Source organism: Sminthopsis crassicaudata, chromosome 5 (assembly GCF_048593235.1).
Source record: "Sminthopsis crassicaudata isolate SCR6 chromosome 5, ASM4859323v1, whole genome shotgun sequence".
NCBI classification, from domain to species: Eukaryota; Metazoa; Chordata; class Mammalia; order Dasyuromorphia; family Dasyuridae; genus Sminthopsis; species Sminthopsis crassicaudata.
The window spans coordinates 179,887,813-179,900,518 of NC_133621.1; positions in this window are offsets into that span (position 1 = coordinate 179,887,813).

Here is a 12,706-nt window from a genome sequence, read left to right on the forward strand (position 1 = left end):
GGAAGTTCACAGAAATTAACTGTTTTGCTTACATGACATAGCTAGGCCATTTTCTCTTTCCCCCAACGTTTTCTGATATTCTTTAACCAAGGCCTTGCCTTGAATTGAAAACAGTAATGAAAATACCACCTATATCCCTAAGGTGTTTCAGTTTATAATCCTTTTGATTAGATTTGCAAGACTCCAGGCATACAGTCTTCTGAGCCCTTATTAGGCATATGTCATTCTTGGCTGGGAGCCTATATTCCTATAACTTATCCCATGGACCATAAATTCAAATCCCACACATCATCTTTTTACTCAGTTATTCACTTCCCAAATCTGTCTCTCTTTTCTGAATCCCTTTTCTCTGAGGTGTAGCAGTGATTAAAGTACCACCTGATACCCTTAGGTCTCTAGTTTCTTGCTTAAGACTTTGTAATCTTTTTGCAATACTTTCTAGGTTCCTTCCGGCAATGTCATTTATTTCCATATGGATCAACAGAATTGTATTAGAGTTATCTATAAAACCTGTTTTAGAACTTTTTATGTCACTGGTTAGATGTACCAGTAAGACAGTAGACCTCATTATTGTTCCTATCAGATTGTTAAATGGCTGCCTTGTTACTTTAAGGAATTGCCCCGAAACTTAGCTCTTAGACGTCTTACTCCTATTGGATGATGCTCTTTCTTACCTGAAAGAAAATACCATTCCTGGGAGGACAAATATCTCGTTCCTCCTCAGGGTATTTAACTCTTTCCTCTTGAGAAGGATCCTCAAATTTGTTTCTTATCTTTAAATGATCAGGGGTTCCCTTCTGCATGTGATAGATAATCTTCTAACCTCCAACCTTCTGACATGGATCTGGATCACAGGATTCACAGGGCCATAGATTTAGAATTGGAAGACACTTCAGAGATGATTTACTGCAACTTCCTAACTTTATAAGTAAGGAAACCTCTCCACAACTAGAAAATAATAATAGGATTTGAAATCAAGTCTTTGACTCCAAAGCCAATGCTTTTTCACTATCCCATGCTGTTTTCTTCTATTCACTTCTTCCTTTTTCTCTTCAAATTATTTTTCTTCTTGACCTTCACACCAAAATATTTCTAAGAGTCTTTTGATTTTTCAAAGGAACATAGACAAGTCTCACACATAATCCTCAGTGTAAAGAGACATTCATAATTAAACTCCTTCACCATCCCTTCTAGAAGGGAGACTCATCTGTTGTCTTAGTATAAACAGTAATTACTTGTAGGTAGAATTGACCACACTTGGCAACTTATTGAGAAATTCAAGGTTGACTCCAAGGTTGTGAATCTGGATGACTGAAAGGGAAAGAAAAAAAATGAAATTTGGAAGAAAAGGGATTGGGGGACTAGGAGGAATGATGAGATTTGTTTTTGACATGTTGATTTTGAAAGGATGATGTAACATACAGGTGGAGATAACTGCTAGGTTGTTGGTGATGCAAGACTGTATTATTGGAGAGAGATTAAGTCTTAATAAGTAGATTTTAAAATCAACTGTTTAGAACTGATAATTGAACCCTTGGGAACTGATAAGATCATCAACAAATATAGTATGGAAAAGGAAGAGAAAGCCCAGGACAAAGTGTTGGGTGATAGTTATGGTTAAGGGACAGATAGATATATATATATAAAATGAACCATCAAAGAATATTCAGAAAAAGCAGCAATGCTGTGAAACCCAGAAAGAAGAGACTATTCAGGAGCAGGGAGGTAGTAATAAGTATTAAATGATGCAGAGAGGTCAAAAAGTTTAAGGACTGAGAAAAGACCATTGGATGTAACAATAAGAGATGATAGCTTTGGAGAGAGGAGTTTTGATACAGTGGTAGAATCAGATCGTGATGGCTCACATGAAAGTCTTTATGAATGGATGAGATCTGTAGGCATCAGGGAAAGAGACTGAGATTGGCATTTTCTTTCCTGAAGAGTAATCCTATCCCTCTTTGATATTCTTCCTAATCCCCTCAGATTTATAGTTTTAAAAAACCAAACAAGTTTTAGAAAATTCTGATCTCTAGTGCTTCTGATACTAATTTTTAAAGGACAATGCCATACTTTTGTATATGCCTGTAATGATCTATTTTTGCTTCTATCATGTGCACATGTCTTTAAAAAAAATCTAAATTGGTTACTAGATTCACTGTACTTTCATATTTTTTAACTTTGCCAATTTCCCTGTTGCTCCTAATGGTCTAAAATTCCATAGGGGAGAGCAGACTGGGAAGTACTCCCAGGAAAGAAATTCTGAAGACAAAACTAGAAAGAGTCCAACTTCGAACACAAGCAAGTAAAGTTGATCTCTTGGATAGAGGGAATTAAAGCCGTAAGTGCAACAGTTTTGAAGGAAACAGAAAGCTGCAACACAGTGTAATAGATAGCTGGTTTTAGAGTAACGAAGACCGGGGTTCAAGTCCTGTCTTGAAATGACTAAGGAGGTCACAATCTCTGAGTGTCCCAGGCAACTTTCTTAAAATAGTTGCAAGGTAGGTGCAGCTCTGCATTGATAAAAGAAGAAGGGGGAACTTTTTTCAACCATGAAATCATGTCTGCTTTTTTTTGGAGGGGGGGAAGGAAGAGAACACTATAGTTAAAATAGGGAGGGATACAGGACAATTGTACATTAAAAAGATATAGACATATGAGAAAATTCAGTAACCAGATGGGAAAGTCAGCTTAGGATCAACTAGTTGATGGCAATGGAGAAAGAAATAAAAGTGAAAATCTCTTGGGAATCTTACATCGAAAATCTTCACAGAAGGATGAAATGGACTTTGCATTAGGGGACTATCAATTGACAAATCTCGTTCAAGTATTTACTGTTTTCCAGCATTATATTGAGGACACTGCTTTTGAAGAGAGCATTATGTCTGGATATCCCTATGATAACTAAATTATGCTTCCATACTAGTTTTGGGAAAACTCTTTGTATGGATCATATCTCTCCATTCTCTGAACCCTTTGAAATTTGCCTTCTTATTTTAGAGTGTTTGTCACATTATGCTCAGCGTTTTTTGTCCTCCATCAAGAATTCCAAGATAAATTGGTCACTTGCTACATGTGTAAACAGCTCTTCCTTTTTGGTCAGAATCAGGAAAAGAGTAGCAGTTCTACATGTTATGTCTATTTTTGAAGATGGAATTATCATCAAAATAAACTAAAAATTTATTAGTAATAAATTGGTTTGACTAGATGGTTTGAAGATTACTTTGAATGCTTTAAAAATAGATTTGTAATGGATATTTTTAACATTATCTAGATTTCTATCAGTATTCTTCCCTTCATAAAAAGATATCTTTATAATTTTTTAAAAAGAAAAAAGGAAAAAGAAAAAAGACAAAAAAGGAGACAAAATATTAAATAAATATTTTAAATTAAATAATTATTAAATATTTAAATAAATAAATATTAAAATAGAAAAAATATATAAAATGCCAATATTATAGGTGATGTTCCCTACTCATGGACCCCAATCCTACCACCAATTTTACAAAAGAAGTAAAGGAGATGTCTACTTATATTTGCTCTTTGGGACTTTGTTCTGCCACATTGATTGTTTTTTTTTCATCGTTATTGTTCTAGTCATTATGCAAATTGCTTTTTGGCTCTGCTCATGTTATTTTGCATAGTTTCACGTGAGTCTTTCCATACTTCTCTGTTTTCATCATATTTGTCATGACTTATAGTACAATAATATTCCCTTCATCTAGATACCACAATTTGTTTAGTTATTCCCAATTTATGGAAAGTTCTTTTGTTTCCATTTCCTTGGTGCAATAAAAAAGTATTGCTATAAATGTTAGTAGTATACATAGAGTCTTACTTTTATCAGTCATATATTTGGTGTATCTTAGCAGCAGAATCTCTGGATCAAAGGTTATGACCATTTAGGCTATATTATTTGCATAATTCCAAATTGCTTTCTAGATTTATCACTATCTAATGAGTTTTTGTTTGCCTCAATGATAATTTCATCTTATATTGCTCATTGATACTCAGCAGATCATATTTGCTTCCTTATGTTGAATTCTCAGTTCTTAATGCTTGTTACTTGTACTTTATACATTTGTATATAGACGTTTGGATAAATGGATTTAACTCCTTCCCTGGGTTTTTTCTTTTGTAAATTATAGGGTGTCACCATTACTATTCTTTTTTTGTTGCAGCTGTTCTCTATGGTAGTGTATGTGCAGCCATGTGAACACACATAAATTTTTTTCCTTCCTTTTCCCATTTCAGTTTATAACCCTTTTGATTAAATTTGCAAGACTCTCTAGGCAAATATATTTTTTACTAGTCATTGTTAGATACACTTTAACCCTACCCAAGAGTATATTGTTTTTATAATTTAAATCATGGCCCAGAAATCCAAATCCAATTCACAGATACCCATTTTCTTAACCATTTCCTTTTCTCTTTAATGACTCTTTTTTTTTCTTTTCTGTGTCATTCTCCTACCTGCCAGTCCCATGACACAGGGGAGTAAGAGGAGAGGTTCTGAATCTTAAAATTCAAATTCTTCTTCTAAACTTTGAAGTTCTCTCTCTCTCTTTTTTTTTTTTTTTTTTTTTAACATTTATGATTGATACATTTTATTTTTATACTCATGCTCTCAACAAGCATTTACTAAACATCTACTATATGCCAGGGTATGTGTGTGTGTGTTTACATACACACACACACACATACACACAGATACACACACACACACACACACACACACACACACACACACACACACGAGCCATGGTAGGTGTTGAGTATAGAAAGACAAAAATGAAATAGTCCTGACTACCAGGTGGCTTACATTCTGTCAAGAGAGGCAACATGTACATGTAACAAGTATATAGAGGATAAATACAAAATAAATACAAGATAATTTTTAATTTGGGCGGATAGTAGCAACCAAGGAGATTGGGAAAGACCTTGTATAATTTGAGCTGAGCTTTGAAGGTAACCAGAGATTAGAAGAAACAGATTCCAGACATAAGGGACACTTGTCTAAGTAAAGGCATGGAGATGTAAGATACGGTGTTAATAAGAAACAAGAAGGAAGCACTTTGGTTGTACATGAAAAGCCCATGAAAAAGAATAATGTATAATAAGACTGGATGGATAAGCTGAAACTAGGTTGTAAAGGTTTTTAAATGCTAAGAGATATTGTATTTTACTGAATTGTAGAGAGATGTAGTCTGACCTGTATTTTAGGAATATGAGTTTGGGAGTATCACTTTTGGAAGAGGAAATAGTCTGTCTTGTGACAGTCACAGGAGTGTCTCTCTCTCTTAGTCACTACTGGCAAGATTCTTGCCAAAATCCTCCTTAATAGGCTGATTCTAAGGAGTAGAAAGATTATATATCACATTGAAGATAGAGAATAGATTAGGTTTCAGTAAGGCATGGGAAAAAATGAATGATAGGAGATTGTTATCAAATAATGGACTTCCAGAATTCTTGATCATGGAAGTGGACCATTTATGGGTTATGGCAAGATAAAATTTCTATCCATCTCAATGGATAGAAATTGGAATAGAGGAGCAGGTCATAGACATTAAGCAAATCAAGGAACTTGAATGTTGGGATAGTTGAGGGAACATTCATATGCATGTTGAAGTACCCTAGTCTGTGGGTAGTAGTTGAAGTGGAAAGTAAATAAGGAATTAAACTTACAAAATTAAAAGGGGGAAATGTCTTGGGAATTGGTAGAAAACAGAAACCAGTATGCTGATTAGTTGACAAGTTTGGATAGAATAAATTTCTAAGGAAGAAAAACTTCTAAATGATAGTGATAGAAGGAAAGACTGGAAGTGGCAATAAAGAGTGAGGGATTAGTAAACCGGGAGTAGGGGCAAAGGTATAGCCTAGGAAGCAGTGTTATCTGGATAGATTACAGCTTGATGACAGGATGGGTAAGAATCTTGGATATGGAATCAGGAAGACCTAAATTCAAATCCTATTCCAGACTCTTAGTACTTTTGTGAACTTAGGCAAATTATTCAATTTCTCATATCCTCAGTTTCCACATTTATAAATTGGGGATAATGTTAGTTCTTCTGATGAAGGCAGATGAGCAGAATGTTTTTTGACTGATCTTGTCTCCTGATTTTCTGCTCCCAAGTCCTGCTGTAAGAGGCCTGTTGATCTCAGTGTGTGTATGGTGATGGTCAAGTGGAGGAGGGTGCAGTGATCTCTGAGTAGGAGTACCATCTCCAGGTCCAGACAGTCATTTGACCATGATTGAAAAGACTAATACATACAGTCTATGTGGGTGACTATAAATTTTTTCTTGTCTACTATATTTGCAGAAGCCAAGTCTTTAACTCTCAATCCTTTTTGGCAGGTCTTGTGGCCAACTCTAGTGCTAAACTGCTATGGCAAAATATGTGTAGGTGAAACCTAATGGCCTGGGAACTCAGTTTTCTAGGGCCTCCTGAGGTAGACTTTGTTATGCTTTGCAGGCATCTGGCCTTTTCCTCTGGAGATGAGCCCTAGCTTGCTAAACTACCTTTGATTGGCAATTAGCTTCTTGTCAAACTCTCAATGTAAATGGCAGCTGAGCACAGCTGTAGTGTATGAGGGAGATTCAAAACAGAAGGCAATTTCCAGCCTCTTTGCACCTTTTCCTTTTGATCTATCCTCTCTCTATGATAGAACTTAGAATTTTTAAAAAGCCTCCCACTGTTTTCTCTGCTGCTTTGATTAATGAAGTCAATACTCTTGTTGGAATACTATGAAATTAAAATAGAAAAGATATTTATAATTTTAAGGGGATTTCACCCATATATTGCTATTTAATGTAGCTGGATGACCTATTTCTGCTCATATATTTTTCATTAGTCCATGTTCAGATCATATCTTGAATGACCTAAATATGGATCCATATTTTTTTGGAGTAAAATCAGTTATTGTTCACTAATAAGCATCATGAACTATCTTTGGTATATTTTACCTGGTGTATCTATGTATTATTGACTCCTGTTGTGTCTCATTCTCTTATCTATTGTATAGAATGTCTGAAACAAAACCAAAGCAAACCATCTTTCCATATAATTCTTCAACACAGACTGAGAAGGCTGGCCCCCGTTTGTCATCTTGTCACTTCTTACACTTATCAGGGAGAAGTTTTATTAATCAATAGTTCCCACTACCTTATAACTGTCCAGATCTTTTTTCTCTTGAAAATTCCATTACTTAGCTTGCTCTATTTTCTCTTCCTTGTACTCAGTGTCTATTCTCCCTTCAGAGATTGAGTGTGGAGGCCTCTTTCCTCTGAAACTTGTTATCTCAAACTTACTTGACTTATGTTACCACAATACTTTGTACCATTCTTAGACTAGGTTTGGAAGGCTCTTTATTCTAGAAGAGATTGGAAAGTGTGAAATAATGTGAAAGCACTATTTACTATGTCTTGATTCACTAAAACATCTGAGAAAATGAACACTCCCTTAGCTCTTCATGTTATCATTCATTTTAACTCCAAATCTTTCAACTCTGAGACCTGGGTCAGGACCTCAGATGTGAGACATTTTATGGCCAGAACCTGGGAGCAGATCCTTAGATGTCAGGATTGAACAGAAGCCAAGTTCATGCACCATATGCAGAGTCATTTCTGACTATCCATTGTTTCAATCAAGTTGGGATGAAATAAAAGTAGTCCTAAATGTGAGTTTAGTCAGATCTCTGACAACCTGGTCAGATACTGATAAAACTGGATTGCAGCTAATTTTCCTTCTGATACCATCTTCCATCATCACAGGACTCTTGAGGGTAGAAATCTTGGTCATCTTGTCTTATTTCCAGTAAATTCCTAATCCTTGCTTCTCTGTGATTCCAAGTCATCAGTTGTTTAAGTGAAAAATACTTTGGTACCAATCTCTCTCATTTTAATCTAGAATACTTTCTGAGTTTGCCACTTTTCTCTTCTTATTTATTATGATCATTGGAAACTTCATATTCCATAGCTTAAAAACTTCCTTTCATTTTAGACTTTTCTTAACATTATTCATCTTCTTGAACTTACAGAATGCTGGTTTTCCTCAGAAGACATGGAATCCCATAGTTTTCCCTCAATATTTGCAATACTTTCTTTTGTTTGCCTGTAGTGAGCCTTTCTTTAGCTTCATTTTCCCGGGAGAGTGGCTGGCAATATTTCCTCCCTAAAATCCTAGAAATACCCCTGAAGAATTGAGCTATCTAATGTTTTTTGAATGATTTCTGGTCAGAAAAAACAATCTTTCAGATTTTCACTCATGGCCATTCAATAGGCCCTTCAGCCTCTTCCAACTGGGGAACTGAATTAGTAACACTATACACATGCTCATAAGAACCTGGCTCAGTGACTGGATCCTTATTCTACTCCAATACTTATTCTGTTCCAATATCTCTCTTCTCTATGTATAAAACATACATGGGACCAGGAAATTGAGTCCTTTCCAATACCACAATCACCACTATTGTTTGAGATTTTCTCAGTTATATATATATATAAAATCTTAGTTATAATATATAAATAATATATAATAAAATTATATATATATCTTGTCTGGTCAAAGAGGAAAAAGTCCTTAGGATATCATTTCTCTTTAAGCTTTGGGACCATGAAGCAGAACTCTTTTGAGATTATTGACACCTAAAGTGTAGTTTTCTTTCTTTTATTTTATATTTTTCTGAGGCTGGGGTTAAGTGACTTGCCCAGGGTCACACAGCTAGGAAGTGTTAAGTGTCTGAGACCAGATTTGAACTCCGGTCCTCCTGAATTCAGGGCTGGTGCTCTATCCACTACGCCATAAAATGTAGTTTTCCATGGATTTCCTTTTCTAGGAGAATATATATTTGGATGTCATGTTAGAGCAATGGTGTTATGGGGGTGAGGGTTCAGTTTGTGGGAGATGGATTTTTGAGATGTGAGCAGGAAAATTTAAAAGGAGGCAGTCAGAACACAAAAGTTGGTAAGCTAAGTTGAAGGTTCAGTGAGAAGGAAAAAAAGTCAGTTGGGTGAGTCTTCCACAGTGACCTAGAATCCAAGACTCCCAGTAGAAGACTGTTGGCCATTGGAGCCAGTTGGATGAGTATCTGTCAAATAAGGTCTCCATGGTAAAAACTGAAACTGAGAGGAGATTTAGAATGATTCTGTTCTTAACTAATCTGATAGACTTGGAAAGATAATTTCCTTTCTCCTGAATAAGCTTTCTACTAGAGAGGATACTTATCTATAAATAGGTCTAAGGCCATAAATGATGCATGTTTAATTTTTCTTTGTTATTTTAATTTTTAAATGTTATTTAATTTTTCTTTGTTATTTTATTTACCTTTCTGCTCCATCTAAATTAAAGAATTGACCATTTAATTTGAAATTTTAGTCTAGTAATGCTTCAGCAATATAATGAGAGTTCTGGCTGACTTTGCATAAAGAAGATTATTACCCCCAGATACCCTACCAGAAGCCAAACAGTTAGAGGTTGCAGAGTTAAGTAGAAGTTATCCAGATCCTTGTCACACTTAAGGACCAGTTTCCAGGCCATTTTTTTTTTAAAGAGAAAAATAGGTTTGCAGCTCATTATTGTTCTTCCCTTTTACTCAGGGACTTTCCTTGCTTCATATTTGTTAGTTTCTCCTCAAATGTTTTTCTTCATCATTTACCAGTTTCCTTCAGTGTTTTATACCTTCACTTAAATTCTACCACCCAAGGCCTTTATCTCTAAATCACCCATACATGACACAGGATTTTGAAATTCCTTTCTCTTATCAAAACCTCCTATCCTTGCTTCTTTCCTTTGATCCTAAAAAATCAATTCTTCATTCTCAATTTTATTTATGTAAACTCTACTCTTTTTTTCCCAATCCATCACTCATATTTAGCTCTTACTTTCTTCCTTAACATCTAGTTTCGAGTCCATAATTAACCATTTATATATATAACATCCTCTCTTGAATCACTTGCCCCACTGATCTATTATTATGGCACTTTGCCAGAACTGAAGTTTTGTTACTCTTATGGCCTACTTTCTCTATTCCTACCCATGTGCTGTTGGATGCTAATGAAGAAATTTATACTTCCATCCATATTTATGTTATTTACTCTCCATGGGTTTTTCTTGGCATTCTTTTAATTCTTCCTAGATTGACTTCATCATGATCCCGAGTTTCCTACTCCTATGTAGGAAAAGAAGGTGGGAAAAAAAAAAAGGAAGACAAAGAAAGGAGAGAAGAAGAGAGGGGAGGGGAAGAGAAAAGGAGGGAATGTTTATGAATGATGGATGGGAGAAGAGAAAAATTGGAGTGATAGAAACCAAATTAAAAGCAATTGTAATAATCCAGAAAAGAAGTTTCAGAGTCTGAAGGTAACTAATAGATATGTGAATGGAAAGAAAGGGATGCATACAACAGTCTCTTTCCTATTTCTTTTCCTGTTTAGCAAAGATTCTTGCCTCTTTCTTTCTTTCTTTTTTTTTTTTTTTTGGTTTAATATAAATTTTTAAAAATTAATTTTATAATTATAACTTTTTTTTTTGACAGTACATGTGCATAGGTAATTTTTTTTTTTTTTTTTTACAACATTATCCCTTGTACTCCCTTCTGTTCCGAATTTTTTCCCTCCTTCCCTCCACCCCCTCCCCTAGATGGCAGGCATTCCCATACATATTAAATATCTTATAGTATATGCTTGGTACAATATATATGTGCAGAACTGAATTTTGTTGTTGTTGTTGTTGCAAAGGAAGGATTGTATTCGGAAGGTAAAAATAATCTGGGAAGAAAAACAAAAAACAAAAAAAACAAGCAAAAAAAATGCTCACAATTTACACTCATTTCCCAGTGTTTCTTTTCTGGGTGTAGCTGATTCTGTCCATCATTGATCAATTGGAATTGGATTAGCTCTTCTCTATGTTGAAGATATCCACTTCCATCAGAATACATCCTCATACTGTATCATTGTTGAAGTGTATAATGATCCCCTAGTTCTGCTCGTTTCACTCAGCATCAGTTGATGTAAGTCTCTCCAAGCCTCTCTGTATTCCTCCTGCTGGTCATTTCTTACAGAACAATAATATTCCATAACATTCATATACCATAATTTACCCAACCATTCTCCAATTCATGGACATCCATTCATCTTCCAGTTTCTAGCCACTACAAAGAGGACTGCCACAAACATTTTGGCACATGCAGGTCCCTTTCCCTTCTTTAGTATTTCCTTGGGATATAAGCCCAGTAGTAGCACTGCTGGGTCAAAGGGTATGCACATTTTGATAACTTTTTGGGCTTAATTCCAGATTGCTCTCCAGAATGGCTGGATTCTTTCACAACTCCACCAACAATGCATCAGTGTCCCAGTTTTTCCCACATCCCCTCCAACATTCATCATTATTTGTTCCTGTCATCTTAGCCAATCTGACAGGTGTGTAGTGGTATCTCAGAGTTGTCTTAATTTGCATTTCTCTGATCAGTAGTGATTTGGAACACTCTTTCATATGAGTGGAAATAGTTTTAATTTCATCATGAAATTAAATTCAGAAATGCAAATTAAGACAACTCTGAGATACCACTACACACCTGTCAGATTGGCTAAGATGACAGGAACAAATAATGATGAATGTTGGAGGGGATGAGGGAAAACTGGGACACTGATACATTGTTGGTGGAGTTGTGAAAGAATCCAGCCATTCTGGAGAGCAATCTGGAATTATGCCCAAAAAGTTGTCAAACTGTGCATACCCTTTGACCCAGCATTGCTGTTATTGGGCTTATATCCCAAAGAAATACTAAAGAGCAGAAAGGGACCTGTATGTGCCAAAATGTTTGTGGCAGCTCTTTTTGTTGTAGCTAGAAACTGGAAGATGAATGGATGTCCATCAGTTGGAGAATGGTTGGGTAAATTATGGTATATGAAGGTTATGGAATATTATTGCTCGGTAAGAAATGACCAGCAGGAGGAATACAGAGAGGCCTGGAGAGACTTAAATCAACTGTTGCTGAGTAAAATGAGCAGAACCAGAAGATCACTATACACTTCAACAACAATACTGTATGAGGATGTATGCTGATGGAAGTGGAAATCTTCAACATAGAGAAGATCCAACTCACTTCCAGTTGATCAATGATGGACAGAAATAACTATACCCAGAGAAGGAACACTGGGAAGCGAATGTAAATTGTTAGCACTACTGTCTATCTACCCAGGTGACTTATACCTTCGGAAGCTAATAATTAATGTGCAACAAGAAAATGGGATTTACACACATATATTGTATCTAGGTTATATTGTAACACATGTAAAATGTATGGGATTACCTGCTATCGGGGGGAGGGAGTGGAGGGAGGGAGGGGATAATTTGGAAAAATGAATAAAAAAAAAATTTCATCATCTGAAAATTATCTGTTCATATCCTTTGACCATTTATCAATTGGAGAATGGCTTGATTTCTTATAAATTAAAGTCAATTCTCTGTATATTTTGGAGATGAGGCCTTTATCAGAACCTTTAACTGTAAAAATGTTTTCCCAGTTTGCTACTTCCCTTCTAATCTTGTTTGCATTAATTTTGTTTGTGGAAAAACTTTTTAATTTGATGTAATCAAAATTTTCTATTTTGTCATCAATAATGATCTCTAATTCTCCTTTGGAAACAAATTCCTTCCTCCTTCACAAGTCTGAGAGATAAACTATCCTATGTTCCTCTAATTTATTTATGATC